We start from the raw sequence: 16052 nt of genomic DNA on the forward strand, positions 1-16052 counted from the left end.
GTATTATTAAGTATACTAATTTCTCCTTGTATATGAGGCTCTTTAGGGCTCTATTAAGGTGTATTTTCTAGCATAGAATCTTTGATTTGCTAAGCATATTTATACTAGGCCTTACTCTTTCCCTTATGATCTGTCATAGTAACACATTCTTGCAGTATCCTATGTCAGAAAATTGGTTGTAACTTGAGCTAGAAAACTCCAATTCCCAAATTTTTTGATTCAAAATGGAGCCAACAATGCCCTCTTTAAGATGAGCTATAGCATGTCATGACACGTTTAGGACAAAAAATTAATATTCAATCTCAGAGGCTGAACTGTCTAGGCTAGCACATGTTTTAACATGTAAATATCCTGTTTCCACCTATGAGAGCAAAACGGTAGTACCTAATGGATACCAAACCCTATGGGGAGCTAAATAGAACCTATAAGCAACATGTAGTGCTTGCACCTATACTTCAACGATGAAGATGGTACTTGTAATAACATGTATACACCTTGTAGTGTCCTGTAAAATCTCCGTTTCACCTTGTTTTGATCTTCAAGGTACTTGAGTCTTTGAGAGTGCTTCAATATTCAATTTTCCACTTCTTGTACTTGTATGAGGGATGAGGCGATAGGATGGGCTCCCTACACGGGCTTTGAATCATTGGGAGGTGGGAAAAGTTTTCCCTAGATCAGTTTGTTGCATCCCTTTGGGATCTTTAAGAGTGGGGGAGGGTTACCTCTTGAGAACGGATTTTTTGAGCCCGTTTTCAAGCGGTAAAGTGCTTGGGAGGGGTAAAAGATCAAATTTTCATGGAAAATGAAATGGTTGCAAATTGATAAGCTAGAGTTTTCCTAGAAAGACTACGATGCTGTCTCGGTTCGTCGATCGGAGTTCGTTTGACCATCCATTTAATCCCCGCAAGGTTTCGCATTACAAAGCACTTATGTGATCTGGAGCCAAAAAGTGTGCAACAGAGGCCAGGTTGATAGATTTCAATGCTACGAAGTCAATTGCCTAGTCTGTTTGCAAATCGAAGTCTGTTTGCCCCTCCAAAGGCAAAAATCCACTTCATTTACTGTGTGAATATGAGGATCATGAGCTGGATATTTTATAAATGAAATGAAAATAAAGAAATCATGAAAAATTTGAATTGAAGCAAGGAGGGGGACAAAATTTTTTGCACCCAAAAATTCATGAGTTTTGTGTCTCTTCAAGGTTAGGGATCATCAAGGAATGATGGGATATCTTTGATCTACTAATTAAGAGCTTTAATTTGACTGTGGATATGTAGATTATCATGCAAGGAATCAAAATGCTAATTTTTAGTATTTCTCTCTCCTCTCTCCTCTCTCCTCTTATCATGTGTTTCCATGGTTGATTCTATGAGAGAAGGGGGTGGGCTGGTCAGATGAAATATTTTGATCATGAGATGATGTTTGAGCATGAAAGAGCATAGATCAAGGTTGAAAGGATTGTCAACGGCTATTGGGAAGTATCAGTGGGCCTCCAATCACGAGATACATACGACATAAGGTGCATTTTTATGAGTAAGTGGTAGATTTAATTGTTTTATGACGAATTTTGGTTGAAAATGGTTGTCAATGCTTTGATTTATCAAAAATATCAAATAAATCAAGAAAAATTAGCCATCTAATAATTTTCTTATAAACACATGAAACCTGTAACATTGTGGTTTTAAGAAAAATCATGCATTTTTTGGAATTTTATTGTGCATGTAGTGTTCATATGGGATAAAATGTGATAAAAAAATAATTCTCAATAAGATTAATCCATCTAAATCAGTAAATTAGAAAATATTAATAATTATCAATAAATAAATAATAAATAATAAGAAAAAAATAGAGAAAAATATATTTTTACGTGTGAAAAATGAAAAAAAATAACATTTGCATTTGTGAACGTATGATAAGGCTGAGGCATGAGATTTAGCCTTAGTTTAACCCTATCTCTATGTTAAAGTGTGTACTTATTGATTTTATGAAGGAAAGATACATAATAAACCGCTTCCTAAACCTACCATCGAATGTACAACCTCGAGCGGTAGGGAGAAGGGGGTGTAAAGGACAGATAATATGTTGAATTTTGATATTTTTTTGACACATGGCATATAAGATGTTTTTTAAAATTAAGAGGGTCCAGTAGCACGAGCATGCTTAGTGTTGGCCCTAGACAACATAGCACTCTTGTTTAGAGTAAATGCATGAAAATACATGTTTTTGCATATTCACAATGCTGGTTGTCAATCAGAAAAATGTTTAAGCACTATAAATCATACACAATTGTATTGCACGCAACACATGGTATCATCTTGGATGCATAACAACAACTGTTTTCATGAACGATGACCTACATTGAAGAGGTGAGTTACCCTTGTTGTAGGGTTATTGGTTCATTCCTTTGGGGAGTATTTAGTGAGGACTATCTATTATCTCCTGGATCGATTGATTAAATGAGTGGAGAATGTATCCTACATGCTTCATGTGTTCACGGTGCATCTTGGGGCCAATCCTTGAGTGTAGGAGAGTCGTAGTGGAGCCACGACAATTAACCAAGAGGAGCTCCCTTTGTCTGTGCTTACATGGTATATTACATTGATATATGTAGGGACTCCCTCTAAGGAGTGTGGAAAGGGCTATCCATTGGATTACAATCCATATAAACATGAAGTCCTATATTAAAGGTTATGATAATATACCCCTTAGATGCTCCTAGTTGTGAGGCCATGTGGGGTGGTTTGGGTGCATAGTAGAGGTCCAACTAGTGCCATAGAGCTAGTGTTAAAGGTCCAACTAGTGCCATAGAGCTAGTGTTAAAGGCCATGTGGGGTGGTTTGGGTGCATAGTAGAGGTCCAACTAGTGCCATAGAGCTAGTGTTAAAGGCCATTTCAGGTCTCGAAAGATGGTGCATTTGCTGGGAGCCACTTATAAGTGGTGGTCTCTGAATCTCGATTGATAGGGACCAATTTATTAGTGTATGCCAAAAGGCAAAGAGATAGATTCAAAAGACCGTTAGAAGCAACAAAGAGTTGAATGAGCTCGACTATGGGCTAATATTATTAGGAGATATTCTTTGCAAAGGAGTGGTCCAATATCCCTCCAAGGGAGGGGTCTTAGTAATCCTAGCCCGACTCATAGTCTGTTATAGGAGGAGGAGAAAGTTCTAGTACTTTCCTGCTTCCAGTTAGTCAGCCCACTTTGAGTGGGATGACAATTTCAATTGTTCAAACTCCTTTAGTGAATATGGTTGTTACCATGGCGCAACCCATTGCAATCCTAGCAGGAATGCAGGCTTGCCGGCCTTAGGATTTTCTCTACCCATTTTAAATGGGTTAGCAGAGGAAGATGCAAAACTTTATATTAATGAATTCCAAAAATTAATGTTCAATTGTTGAATTCAAGGTGAAGGACACTTGATGACGTTCCTTAATATCACTTTGAAAGGACGAGAGCTGCAGCATGGTATAGGTCGCAAAAGGATACTTTTTGCATGGGCTAGACTTAAATATTCAAGTGTATAGGCTAGACTTATACCTTACTGCAATCCATGCGATTACATGCGGTCTATACCTCTAGAGAAAATTGGAATCCAAGTCTAGTGTTGGAAACACTCTAGCATTGACGAATGGAGGTCAAGGGATGCCCATGAGTACTTTCAATGGGAGGGGAAGCATGATTCAGAATGTGCCCATGTTGCCAGATCCTCCTAGTGTGACCATGCTTATGGCTAGTCAGATGGCTCCGCCAACTATTGGAGGCCAAATAATAAATCCTAATGTTATTCCAGGGAATCAACAGCCAATTTCCAATCAAGTGGTTAGACCAATGGAACGATAGATAGATGATCATGGCTATGACTCAAGTGCCTCGAATGTCCTTGGCAAAGTTAAGGATATGATGAAGCACCATACTGCTATGATTATCGAACAATATAGACAAATAGATATTGATATCAATTTCCTTAAGAAGCATAATTTGATAGGGAGTGGATGCCCTAAAGAGGGTGTCCCCTCAAGATTCAGTTGAAAGTGGTGTGGCGGCCAACATTTCCCTAGGAATTACCCAAATGTTAAATGTAATATATGTGGGAAGTTTGGCCATTTAGCTATTACCTGTTAGAGCAAGATTAGCTCTCTCTAACAAGGAAGTAAATAGCATGGTCAGGTCAAACATTGAGCACAAGGAAATAATCTCTAGCAAGATGAGGGACCAAACCAAATACTACAAAGAGGGAAAGCTATTGTAGAGGAGCTGCTTAGTGGTAGTGGAGTGAGCCTTATTGAAGCTATTTGTGTCGATGGCACTAAAGCTTCTAATTTATGGGTCATTACAAGAGGTCAAAAGGGGAAAGATGGTGACAAAGACAAGGTAAAACTTGTTGAGAGAAATCCTAAGCAAGATGATAAGGGGACACAAGTCCTTAATCTCGACATCAAAGACGGTTCTCTAAAAGCTATTGATAGTAAAATTGACCCCAAGAAGGATGAGGAATTGCCAAAGAAGAAGGAAAAAGCCAAGAAAGAGGCACCAAAGCCTATTTAAAGACCAAAGGAGAGGATGGTTTGACAAGAAAAAAGAGCACTTGCTAGCTATCATGAATTTGATTTAGTGTATTCTCTTTGTGAAGTTAAGTTGGATGTAAATCTCCTGCAATTGATTAAGTTATCTCCAGGAGTATGTAAGGAATTTAAAAAGATTTCATGCATGGGATATATCATGGAGCCCTTGGGCATTGCGTGGGTAGGAGATGATTGGTTTGAGCATGTTGAAAAGCATTGTCCAAGGGTAGCAGCATATGTTGATGACATATTAGTGGATCATGCCATTGTGGACATGGGATCCTTCGTTAACATTATGAGTTCGAAATTGATGGAGAGGCTAGGGTTAGAAATAAAAAAAGATGCCTCCACGATTCTCTGAATGACTGATGATAGTTTAAGATAACCTGAAGGGTGCATTACCAAAGTCCATGTGATAGTTGCCCATGCGGAATGCATCTTAGACTTTAGGGTTATTCGGTTCGCAGTGGCCTAGCTATCAAGTATTACTAGGTAGACCATGGATCTTTATAGGAGGATTGTTAAGATGACATACCCAATGGTCGATTGATCTTTGGTAGAGGTGCTAGACGTGTAGTAGTAGATGCCTACATTGAATCTCCTCAAAGTGAGAGGGTTCCACTCCTTTATCCTCTATAGAGATAGATATATTGGAGGATGCAACTAGTAGTGAGACATCATCAAGTGATGAATCCAACGAGGGGTCCACTAAAGAGGATATTTATCAAATAACTTTGAATGAGCCAATAGAAGCTCAAGAGATGCGGATGTAATTGAGTTGGACCTTGTTACATTAAATGATTCATAACCAATTAAATTAGGTCCATGCTCAGTTTGGAAGAAAGAGAGGTCTATGTGTCCTTGATTTAGAAAATTTGCAACATCTTTGCTTGGAGTTATGATGAGTTGAGAGGTTTTTCTCCTAGCCTGGTTGTTCATACCATTTCTTTAAAGGAAGGTAGCCGTCTTGAGTGACAAAAAGTAAGGCGTATGCCTTTTGAATTAAGAGATAGGCTATTCAAGGAATTGACCAAAATACGAAAAGCTGGCCTAATATTTTTGGTACAACACATAGAGTGGTGTCTTCTGGTTGTTATGAGGAAGAAGAAGAATAACCAAATTCGGCTTTGCATAGATTTGAAAGAGCTTACTAAGTAGATAGTTAAGGATTACTATCCATTACCATTTATTGATCAGATCTTAGATCAATTAGCGAGCACGGAAATCTATTCATCTATGGATTGCTTTGTTGGATATAACCAAATGGTTATTACGGAGGAAGATAAGTTGAAAATGACATTTATCACTATCTTCGGTACCTTTGGGTTATGCAATGCACCTAGTTCTTGCCAACGTATAGCTGATAAGACTTTTGGGAACATCTCCCTAGAGGAGTTAAAAGTCTTCATTGATGATCTAGGGTAGTTACCACAAGGGAAAGACAATTGACTATTTTAAGGAAACATTTTGAGCATTGCAGACACTTTTGCATTACTCTTAATCTACGAATGTGTGTCTTTGGAGTGCCCTATGGGTTGTTATTGGTCCATGTAGTTAGCTCAGCTTTGGTATCACAACTAACCCTAAAAAGATAAAGGTCATAGTCTCTATGAGTCCACCATGCACTTCAAAAAGGTACACAACTTTCTGTTCAGTGGGATATTATTAGAGATTTATCGATACACTAGCAGGAAGAACTTGTTATCTTTTAAACTATATTTTTAAATTAGAGCAAAGCTTACTAGGTATCTTTTGAGCATGTGAAGTAGGAACAAGCGAAAGCGCCAATCTTGAAAGCACCTAGAAGAGGTGAAGTTTTTTATATATTTTCAATTGTAACAATGCATAGTATTAGCTACTGTTTATCCCAATAGCCTTTGCTAGCTAAAAATTAGGGATATTTGAAGTCAAATATACTTATATGGAGAAATTGTGCCTTGGAATGGATTTTGCGACAAAGAATTTAAGGAACTATATTCTCTATGAGAAGGTGGTATTTTTTACGAAGGCAAAAGGACTTAGAATGTTGATGAATAAGTTGTAGTTTCCTGACCATTTAGAAAAGTGGTTAATCAATTTGCAAGAGTTTGATTTTGAGATTAGGAGTAAGACATTGAAGCTACAAGGTATTATGAAATGTCTTGTGGATTTGGGGGAGCCAAAGGAAATTTTGGCTAAAGGCAGTGATATCGAAAGTTTATTCAAGATTGATACAACTTCCATCTGTTTTTGGTATGTAGCTATAATTCATTATCTATCTATAGAGGGATTTGGGGCTACTTTATCAAAGTCTAAGAAGAGAAAGATTAAGCAGCACGCACTACACTTTTTGATTATAGCAGTGCCTTGTATTAGAAAGGAATGGACGAGATTTATCGTTGATGTGTAGTATTGATGAGGTACCATTTATTATTGTGGAGAAATGCCATGATTTAGCATGTGGGGGACATTTTGCTGGATGGCTTACTGCCCAGAAAGCTCTCCATACTAGATATTGGTGGCCATTAATTTTCTAGGATGCTTTCAATTATGTTAAGCGATGTGATGTCTGCCAAAGACACAATGCCAGGGAGAATCATAAGCGGCCACTGAATCCTATTTTAGTTACGTTATCCTTCGAAAAATGGAGTATCAATTTTGTTGGGCCAGTATACCCTTCATTGACTACGTGGAAGCATTATATTATTGTAGTGGATAGACTACTTTACAAAGTGGTCTGAAGCTCAAGCAAGGATGAAGGATAATGGTAAGGAGATGGCCAGTTTTATTATGGAGCAGATTGTTTGCCATTTTGGTCCAGCTAAGGTGATAGTGTCTAATCGAGGGACACACTTTCTAAATAAGGTTATAGTAGCCTTGATAGAAGCTTTGAAGATTAAACACAATAAAACTACCCCATATAATCCACAAGCAAATGGTTAAGTCGAGAGTACAAATAAACAGCTTGTAGGGATATTATCCAAGATAGTGTCTGAAAGTGAGATTGGGATAAGAAATTGTATGTGGTAGTTTGGGCTTACAATACGACATTCAAAAGATACATGCCACACCCCATTCAAGTTGGTATATGGGAAAGAGTGTGTATTGCCATTAAAAATAGAGCTATCCACTGTGCAATTTTCTCTTAATCATTCATTGGGTGAGGCAGAAGCATTGCATGAAAGATTTATTTCTCTTGTGCATCTTGATGAAATTCGTTTGTAGGCTTTATTACATCAAGAGGTAGGGAAGAAGAGAATGAAAGCACTTAATGACCTTGGGCTAAGAAATATAAATTTGTGAAGGGTTAGTTGGTCTTGTACTATTATGCTTGTTGTGAGCTATTTTTTGGTAAACTAGAACTCAAATGGGATGGGCCGTATAAAATTGTATGTATAGGAAAGAATAGCTATACAACCCTTTTAGCAGACTTGTACGGGACAGATTATAAAAATAAAGTAAACTTTAATAAGCTGAAGCCTTACTACGTGTAAGGGCTGACCTTGGACTTGGTGCCTATGCAGGTCCTTCATGATTTAGCTTCAACTTGCAGTAGATACCAAGACAATCGGATGGGAAGAATCATTCCTTATCTTGAGCATCCATATTTAGAGCAACGTTACCACCAAGGTTGAGTGATCTAGTGGAGTAAAGGTTATCACGTTATGCAAGATGAATCTTTCATGTGGGATATTAAGGTCTACTGTCACTATTGTCAAAGGATTCTTATGAGTATTCCTATTGAGTTTAGCAAGAAAGGAGGGATTGTACATGTTTTACATTCTCTCTCTCGACTTGACTTTGATTATCATAAGCATGAGTGAGATGATTAGTATGGCGTGGCCTATTAGTGAAGCTTGGGTCTATACTTTGTATTTTGATAGAGCTTCTAGAGGGCCCGCTAAACATGCAAGTGTTGGTGTGGTCATTAAAGATCCCTGACGTAGGATTGTTATGAAAATGGAAGTATATTTAGGACACTTTTTTTACTAATAATATGGAAAAATACAAGGCCCTGATTATGGGGCTGAATGTAGCCCAATGTGGTGGTATCTGCTGATTATTGGTGAAAGGTGACTCAAGTTAGTGATCAAGTAGTTGAATGGGACCTATAGTGTGTAGGATCCCATCGTACAAATTCATCGTATGAATGTACCATCATGCAGCCTTGGATATGTTGCATATTTTTGAGATGGTGACTTGTCAGTAGTTCCTGGACAATGGAATTACTTTGCAGATTCCCTAGCTAATTATACTTTTTTTGAAGATGTCTTTTTCAATTGTGGTTCGGGGGAGATTTTACGATTATCTTCTAGCATTAGCCCGTGACTACTCTGGGGTCTTTTTGTTCACACATCTTATTTTGGCCATAGATGACTAGTTTGGGTTATGAGTAGGTATCAATTGAGCACCTTCATATTTTTTCATGGACGCATATTATCATTTATCATCATATTCATCGGACACCCCTTGCTATTTATGCAAGGGGTTAGCCAATAACCTAATGCATTTAGTATAGAGCCTGTGAGGAGCCCTCAACCTTGGTTAGTCTTATGCTTTAGTAGAGTTATGTTAGGACCAAGAATATGTTTCAACAATACGTTGCTGAATGATCATTTTATGCATTATCTCATTAGGCCAAGAGGGCCAGTCATTCTGTAGTGAAATGCCATATTTCATTAGGCCAAGAGGGTCACGTGTTTTTTTAGTGCAGGTGTAGTTAATGGTTTTGTTTTAGTTTTGTGCTAAATAGATTTAGCGGAACTTGGAGGGAGCCTCTTGCTGCACGGAAGCTTCTTGTAGCCAAGTCCAGGTGATGTTCTTCCTTTATTTGTACTTTTCTTTTCTGCTATATGTGTTTCCTTGGGAGGACGAGTCAGACCTGATGCCTTGTCTTCCTAGGGATGGCATCTAGCTGGAAAAGAAATACTAAGGAAGGTTGGAGTGAAAAAAAAAGTGAGCAGAAAAGAAAAAGATTGAAGTGTCGCCTCGCAAGAGCTTGGGTGCCAAGTCAGGACTTGAGGCCGATGCCCTATTCTCCTTGGGTCACTACGCTCAGCTCCCTCCTTTTTACACGCCCGAGTATGAAAACTTTGAAAGGAAAGAAAATATATGCTGGCGTAATTGTTATGAATCATCGAAAGAATGTAGACATGAAGTGCCTAGCTTATATGATTAACTATTCTCAAATAAAAAATTTCAACCCATTTCAACCTTGTCGTCATCATGGCACATCAAGATTTGTGTAAAATGTAATGTGGCACAATAGCACTTGGTAGACCCATTTTTTTAAAAAGTTCTACCATGTCAATACCAATGTGGGAGTATATTAAAGTATTCACTTTAGATAACATACTATTTCTAAATGAACAATGTGGATTATTAAATGTTTATACTGTGATTTTATGCTTACCATTATGCTTATGTTTTCTATTTGCAAATAAGCTTTAAACAAAAGGAGAAAATGCACCCAACTTATGCATTGGCCAAGTCAAACACATTCTCAAACACATTCTACTTCTTTACTTCTTCTTACAGTATAGCAAATGCACATGCACCCAACTTATGCATTGGCTAAGTCAATAGTTCTTTATTTCTTCTTATAATACAACATGATACATTACCAAGGGGAAGGACATTGTTCCCATTGATTATGAAATCTTAGGGAGCACTTGTGCCAACTCTTTGCCATACTATGTAACTATGTAAGGAGCATTTAATGCTTATGTATGTCGTAATCCCATATGCAATTGCATGTCTTGTCATTATACTTTTCAACATTTAAGTTTGATGTATTTTGTGCTATGCAAGATTTTTTCGAAGTTCATAGTACTGATGCCATTATAGCAAACTCTTGTCATCAATCACCATAGAAAACCTTGAAAAGTGTAAGATTATATGCTATCTTTCTTCTAGAGCCAAAAGACATAATGAGTTATTAATTTAATACACATACAAAATACATAGAGAAGACTTGCTTGATCAAGATAAATGCCATAATGGTGAGTTTTTATAATATTTTTTAAATACTGCGGTATTTGATATAATAAAAGAACAAAAAATTTAGCATGTACAAAGTACCGATATATGGCTATTTTAGAAGGGGGATCCCTCATGCCTTTTTTAAGATTTTTGGAATCAAAATGAAGGAGCGAGTTGATTGGCTCACCCACAAGGTCAAAGAAAAAGTGGAAAAATGGAAAGGAGTCCATGTGAGTTGATTGGGTGGAGCTATAATAATAAAGGGTATGCTTGCCTCTTTAATCACATTTTTGACTATTATTTTGAACCTTAAGTCAAAACTCCTAGAATGTGGTGGAGAGGGAGTTTGTGGATTTCTTATGGGGGGCAAGCCTTTAGGGAGAAGAGGTTGGAGATCTATCTGTTAGTCTTTGGTCAAGACTCTAGAAGTGGAAGGAGGTTTGGGAATCCTTCAACTAGCTAAAAAAGTTAAGGCCTTCATCTAGGGTGTCTGCTTGGTATTGGAATCACAATGAAGCAGTGAGGGGACTAGCCCAAACATAAGGTCAAAGAAAAAGTGGACAAATGGAAATGAGTCTCTATGAGCTGGTTAGGGAGAGTTGTAATAATAAAGGTTATGGTTGCCTCTTTGATTGCATTTCTGGATGATGATTTTGAATCTAAGTCAAAACTCTTGGAATGTGTTGGAGAGGGATTTTGTGGACTTTCTATGGGGCAAGCCTTTAGGGAGAAGAGGCTAGAGATCTATCTCTTGGGCTTTGGTCAGGACTCCAAAAGTGGAAGGAGGTTTGGGAATCCCTCAAGTGGCTGACAGAGCTAAGGCTTTGATATTTTAGTTGATTATGAGGATGGAGGAGAACCACCCTTGGACTATCTTGTTAAGACATTGACTTAGTTTGGTTAAGATGAGAGGCTTGCCTCAAGAGGATGCTTTCTGGATGGACCTATGCCTTTCTGGGTAGAAAATCAAGTTGTCTCTATCCGTGGCACAACGGATTGTCAATGGTGATAGAAAGTTGGGCTAGAGCCCAAGATAGGAGCAAGGATTCCTCTCTGATGCATGTGATTTGGACTAGCTACTTTTCCTTCAAACCCCCCTTTATTCTTGTGAAGGACAAGCCAAAAGCATCACGACCAAAGGACTTCTTAGGTGGAAGGACATCTAGAACAATAGCAACCTCTCCTTTCTAGGGTTGTAAAGAATTCAAAACCTCTTCAATCTAAATGTGGGGAGGTAGCATTTATGCAAAGATTCATGAGGAAAATCAAGCCCCCTTGGCCCAACTCTACAATTATTAACAATGCTAATCCTACCAAGTTATTGAAGGTGCCTAATGGCAAGATTCTATGGAGATATAGGAACTCCGAAGACATAAGGCATAGGTCAAAGGAACATATGATGAAAGAAGCTTCATATTGGAGGAGATGGGAACCAAGATCTAGGACCAAAATTTGGGAAAAGAGAATCAAGAGAGTTTGGAGTTCAACTCTCTCTAAGAAACTACTTTTTTAACTCTAGAGGGTAGTAATGAATAAGTTTTCTACTAGAAAGAAGCTGCAGAAGGTCTTTGGAACCTCCCCCATGTGCCTACTTTGTGGATGAGAGTCAAAATCACTCTAGCACATGTTTTGGGAGTGCATGGAGGTTCACAAATTGTGGAGGAAGCTTAAAGACTAGATTGGAAAGGCTAATTGTGATGATGAGATGGACTACAAGTTGGTATTTTTTGGAGATAAAGGCAAAAAGAATGAGGAATCCGTGAAGTTGTAGAACACCAAATGTGTCGTGGTGGTATCTGGAAATTCAAAAATCGAAGGGCATTTGATGGATACTCCAAGGTGGTAACTCCCATAAATACATGGTTGTCAATTAGGAATAACATCCTTGCCTTTTGGAGAGCCTTTGCAAGCAAGGATAGGGTATTCAAAGTTTTGAGTTTTTATAATCTTTCCTATAATCCCAAATAACATAATGAGAGATCATTTAAATTACTATGTAGACAAAACTAATAATGTACTAGTTTCATTGTATAAGTTCACTATCAATACTCAATCTAAAGTTGCTTTATATTTGCAAATGCTACACGTGTTTTGCACTCAACCTAACATTACTTTATTCGTGCAAATACTACACATGTTTTCTGCATTCCACAGAGTATGACTTTTTGGCTAGGATTTTTATCCTTCTCTTAGATTCTTAAAGCACAAGAACTATTTCCACTACATGTAAAGAAGCTTAAAAGCGCCAATGTGAAAAAAAGACATGTCACTTATTTTTCATCAGGTATTAATTAACATGACTACATAGTGTTTTTAAACATTATATGTATGATGATATGAATCCATATAGATTTACTAGATAGACACTATGTTTTCTAGTTATAGTTTCATGTGTACCTAGTAAAATTAAAAAACTAGTTTAAATCTAAAATTTCCTATATGATAATTAGAAATTTATGCTTTTACTAGATATGACTCATTTTACTATGTAGTTTAGTGTCTAAAGTTTCTTATGGTCTAGCCACTCCACACATCTGACATGCCCTGAGAGAGAGAGAGAGAGAGAGAGAGAGAGAGAGAGAGAGAGAGAGAGAGAGAGAGAGAGAGAGAGAGAGAGAGAGAGAGAGAGAGAGAGAGAGAGAGAGAGAGAGAGAGAGAGAGAGAGAGAGAGAGAGAGAGAGAGAGAGAGAGAGAGAGAGAGAGAGAGAGAGAGAGAGAGAGAGAGATTAACACTATATACTATCGCTAAGTTATTTATATTGTTTTGGCAACCTCGAGATGATGCAAGAGAGAAGCCGATCTTGCACATGACTCGCACGACTTCCTTTCTTGCATAAACAAGATGGAAATTAGTAATAAAAGAAGGCAATCACTACTCAAGAACATGAAAATAGTAGAAGCATCCAAATCGCACACGTTTTATAACCCCACACTGTTGAGCAATTCAGGTACATCTTAAATCTACCTCCTTTGATTGTGCTCTTGTATCTCCCTCTCTCATTGCCAACTCTAAGCTCCCATAACAAACCTGCAATTTGGTGGCCTTTTTTGGCTAATAAAATCTATAATACTTTTTTTTTGGTAAATCTAGCAACAACTAAATGGCCTTTTTTGCACAAGATATGATGTATCAGTCGCTAGATTTTGTTAAGGTCATCCTTTTTAGGAGTTGTAAAATCTGTACAACCTTTTTTTTTGGTAAACTTACCAATAATGCTAGTGTTTTTTGGCCAACATGCATTGTACCAGTAGTTGTATTTTTAAAGGTCTTCCTTTTCAAGAGAAAATAGGGAAAATAACATTTTTTAAAATTCTCATCCTATTTATCTCGTACAATTTTTAAGAGAAAAACCTTATAAGCATTCTCTAATTGCCACATGGGATCGATCTCTATGAACCTGAGGCTTTGTGGATCATGCAATAATATACAATATGGATCCATGACAAAGGTTCCACTATTATGAGATGCGATTTCCCATCATTATTTGGTCCACCCTTTGGTAAGTGTGTGACTAGAGTTGATCATTAGACTTATGAAATTAAGGGAAACCCACAAAATTGAGAATACCCTTAGGGTGGTCGTGGTTGCCTTTTGAGATGTTTGTAAAAACTTACAAACTTTAGGACTTGACCTTCACATGCAACACAAAGAATTTTCGGTTAATAGTGCTCCTTCTCAAGGTCCTCAAGGGGTACTTTTTTCATCAAGTAACTGGATTTCTCAATATTCCCTATTAAATGTGCAAGGTCACATTTTTGAGAAATAAAAACTATATGTTAATATTAATAATTGGTGACAATGCTTTATATGAGAGGGATAGTTTTCATATAAAATTGTATTGCTGCAATGAAAGTATATGTATTGTGGGCTAAGAAGGTGCACTTTCTACTCGACATCTTGATAACGTGAATACCTCTTCTCAACATAGTTGTTTGGTGATCATTTTTACATAGCCTCCCTTTAACATCTACACTTTTAATATTGGGGCGGCATTTCCACACACAATTTTTACACATATTGAGAAAAAAATTGCCTAGATAAAAAGAAAACATGGGGAGAAGCTTTTATTAGGCTCAAAATATCTTCTTGTTTGTCTACCTTTTATAAAGTTGTCTTCCCTAAATAAAGTTTGTATAGTCTATCATTTGTTATTATTGCCTCATTGTCAATGTCATGCCACTAGAGTTGGTATGAGATCATGTTCAAGAAGACAAAGGAGAGTAAAGTTGTGGGAATATGCAAGGAGAAGATTCTTACTCGTGAGTTTTCTTGCCTTTATTTGTTGTACATTTGTAGCAACTCATATATCAATAAGTAACAAATGTCTCACTCACACTAGAACAACTACCATGAAGTACATATGTTGATTGCCAAAAATGAGGTGAGGTGTCCCATAACATCATAGTAACATCAACATCATTTGATATATTAGATATCAAATCTTTAGTTCTATATGTGAGTCCCCAAAAGTGCTTTATTTTGATATTAGCTAACTAGCACAATCATGAATTACTTGTCGGTAATTTAAATGCTAGTAGTAAATTTGTGGGAATATGCAAAGAGTCTAAATATGCACTTAGAAGACTCTTACTGTTAGTGATTTTTCTTACCTTGAATTTATTGTGCACCTATTGCAATAAGCAACAAATGTCTCACTCACATTAGAAAAGCTATAATGAAGTATGAATATTGATTGTCAATGAAGTGAGGTATCCCATAACATCATAGTGACATCCAAAGATCAAATCTTTAGTTTTATATGTGAGGCTTTAAAGAAATGCTTAATTTTGATATTAGCCAATTAGCCCTGCCAAGGGAGGGGGTGGGGATCCACCTATAAGAAATCACCTATATAACGTGAAAGGATATTAAGAGATACCCTTCCTTTACATGCTATAAGACCTTAAAATGAGCCCTTTTACTTTATTAAACTTACTAAAATTTTCAAATTGTAACTTAAAAGCTCATTTTGTAAATATATTATTGTAAATTTTACTAAATATAATAACCCTTCTTGTGGTATCTTACATGTTCTATAAGGTGGACTCCCTAGGCCAAATAGTAAAGTCATGATTTTATTGTCTTGAGTAATTTAAATGCTCACCAAATTTATACAAGGAATAAACCTTTTTTCTAATACTAACCATAACCAAACCTATCAAACCATAGTTAAAGATACATATCATTACTCAAATTGAATAGTTAATATAGCCAATAAGGGTAATACACTTCAATTTAATAGGACTACAACCAATACTATAAAAGTTTCATCTTAGATGATCACAATTATAGGTCATAGAAAAAAGAATCCCAAATTAGCTTGATTATGTTTATGGAGTTAGAATAGCATGTAAACGTCACATGGCTTTTTAATGCTATCATGTGGGATAGCAATGCAAATAGTCAATTCTTTCTCATGCCTTCTTAACAATGCAAATTTTTGATTATACATAAGGTGAAAGAGATCACAATGTGATTGTGCTATTTTAACTTTTGTGTGTTTATGTTAGATGGCACCATGGCATCA

Source organism: Lygodium microphyllum, chromosome 24 (genome assembly GCF_053477565.2).
Source record: "Lygodium microphyllum isolate KBCC chromosome 24, Lygodium_microphyllum_v1.1.10, whole genome shotgun sequence".
Classification (NCBI taxonomy): domain Eukaryota; kingdom Viridiplantae; phylum Streptophyta; class Polypodiopsida; order Schizaeales; family Lygodiaceae; genus Lygodium; species Lygodium microphyllum.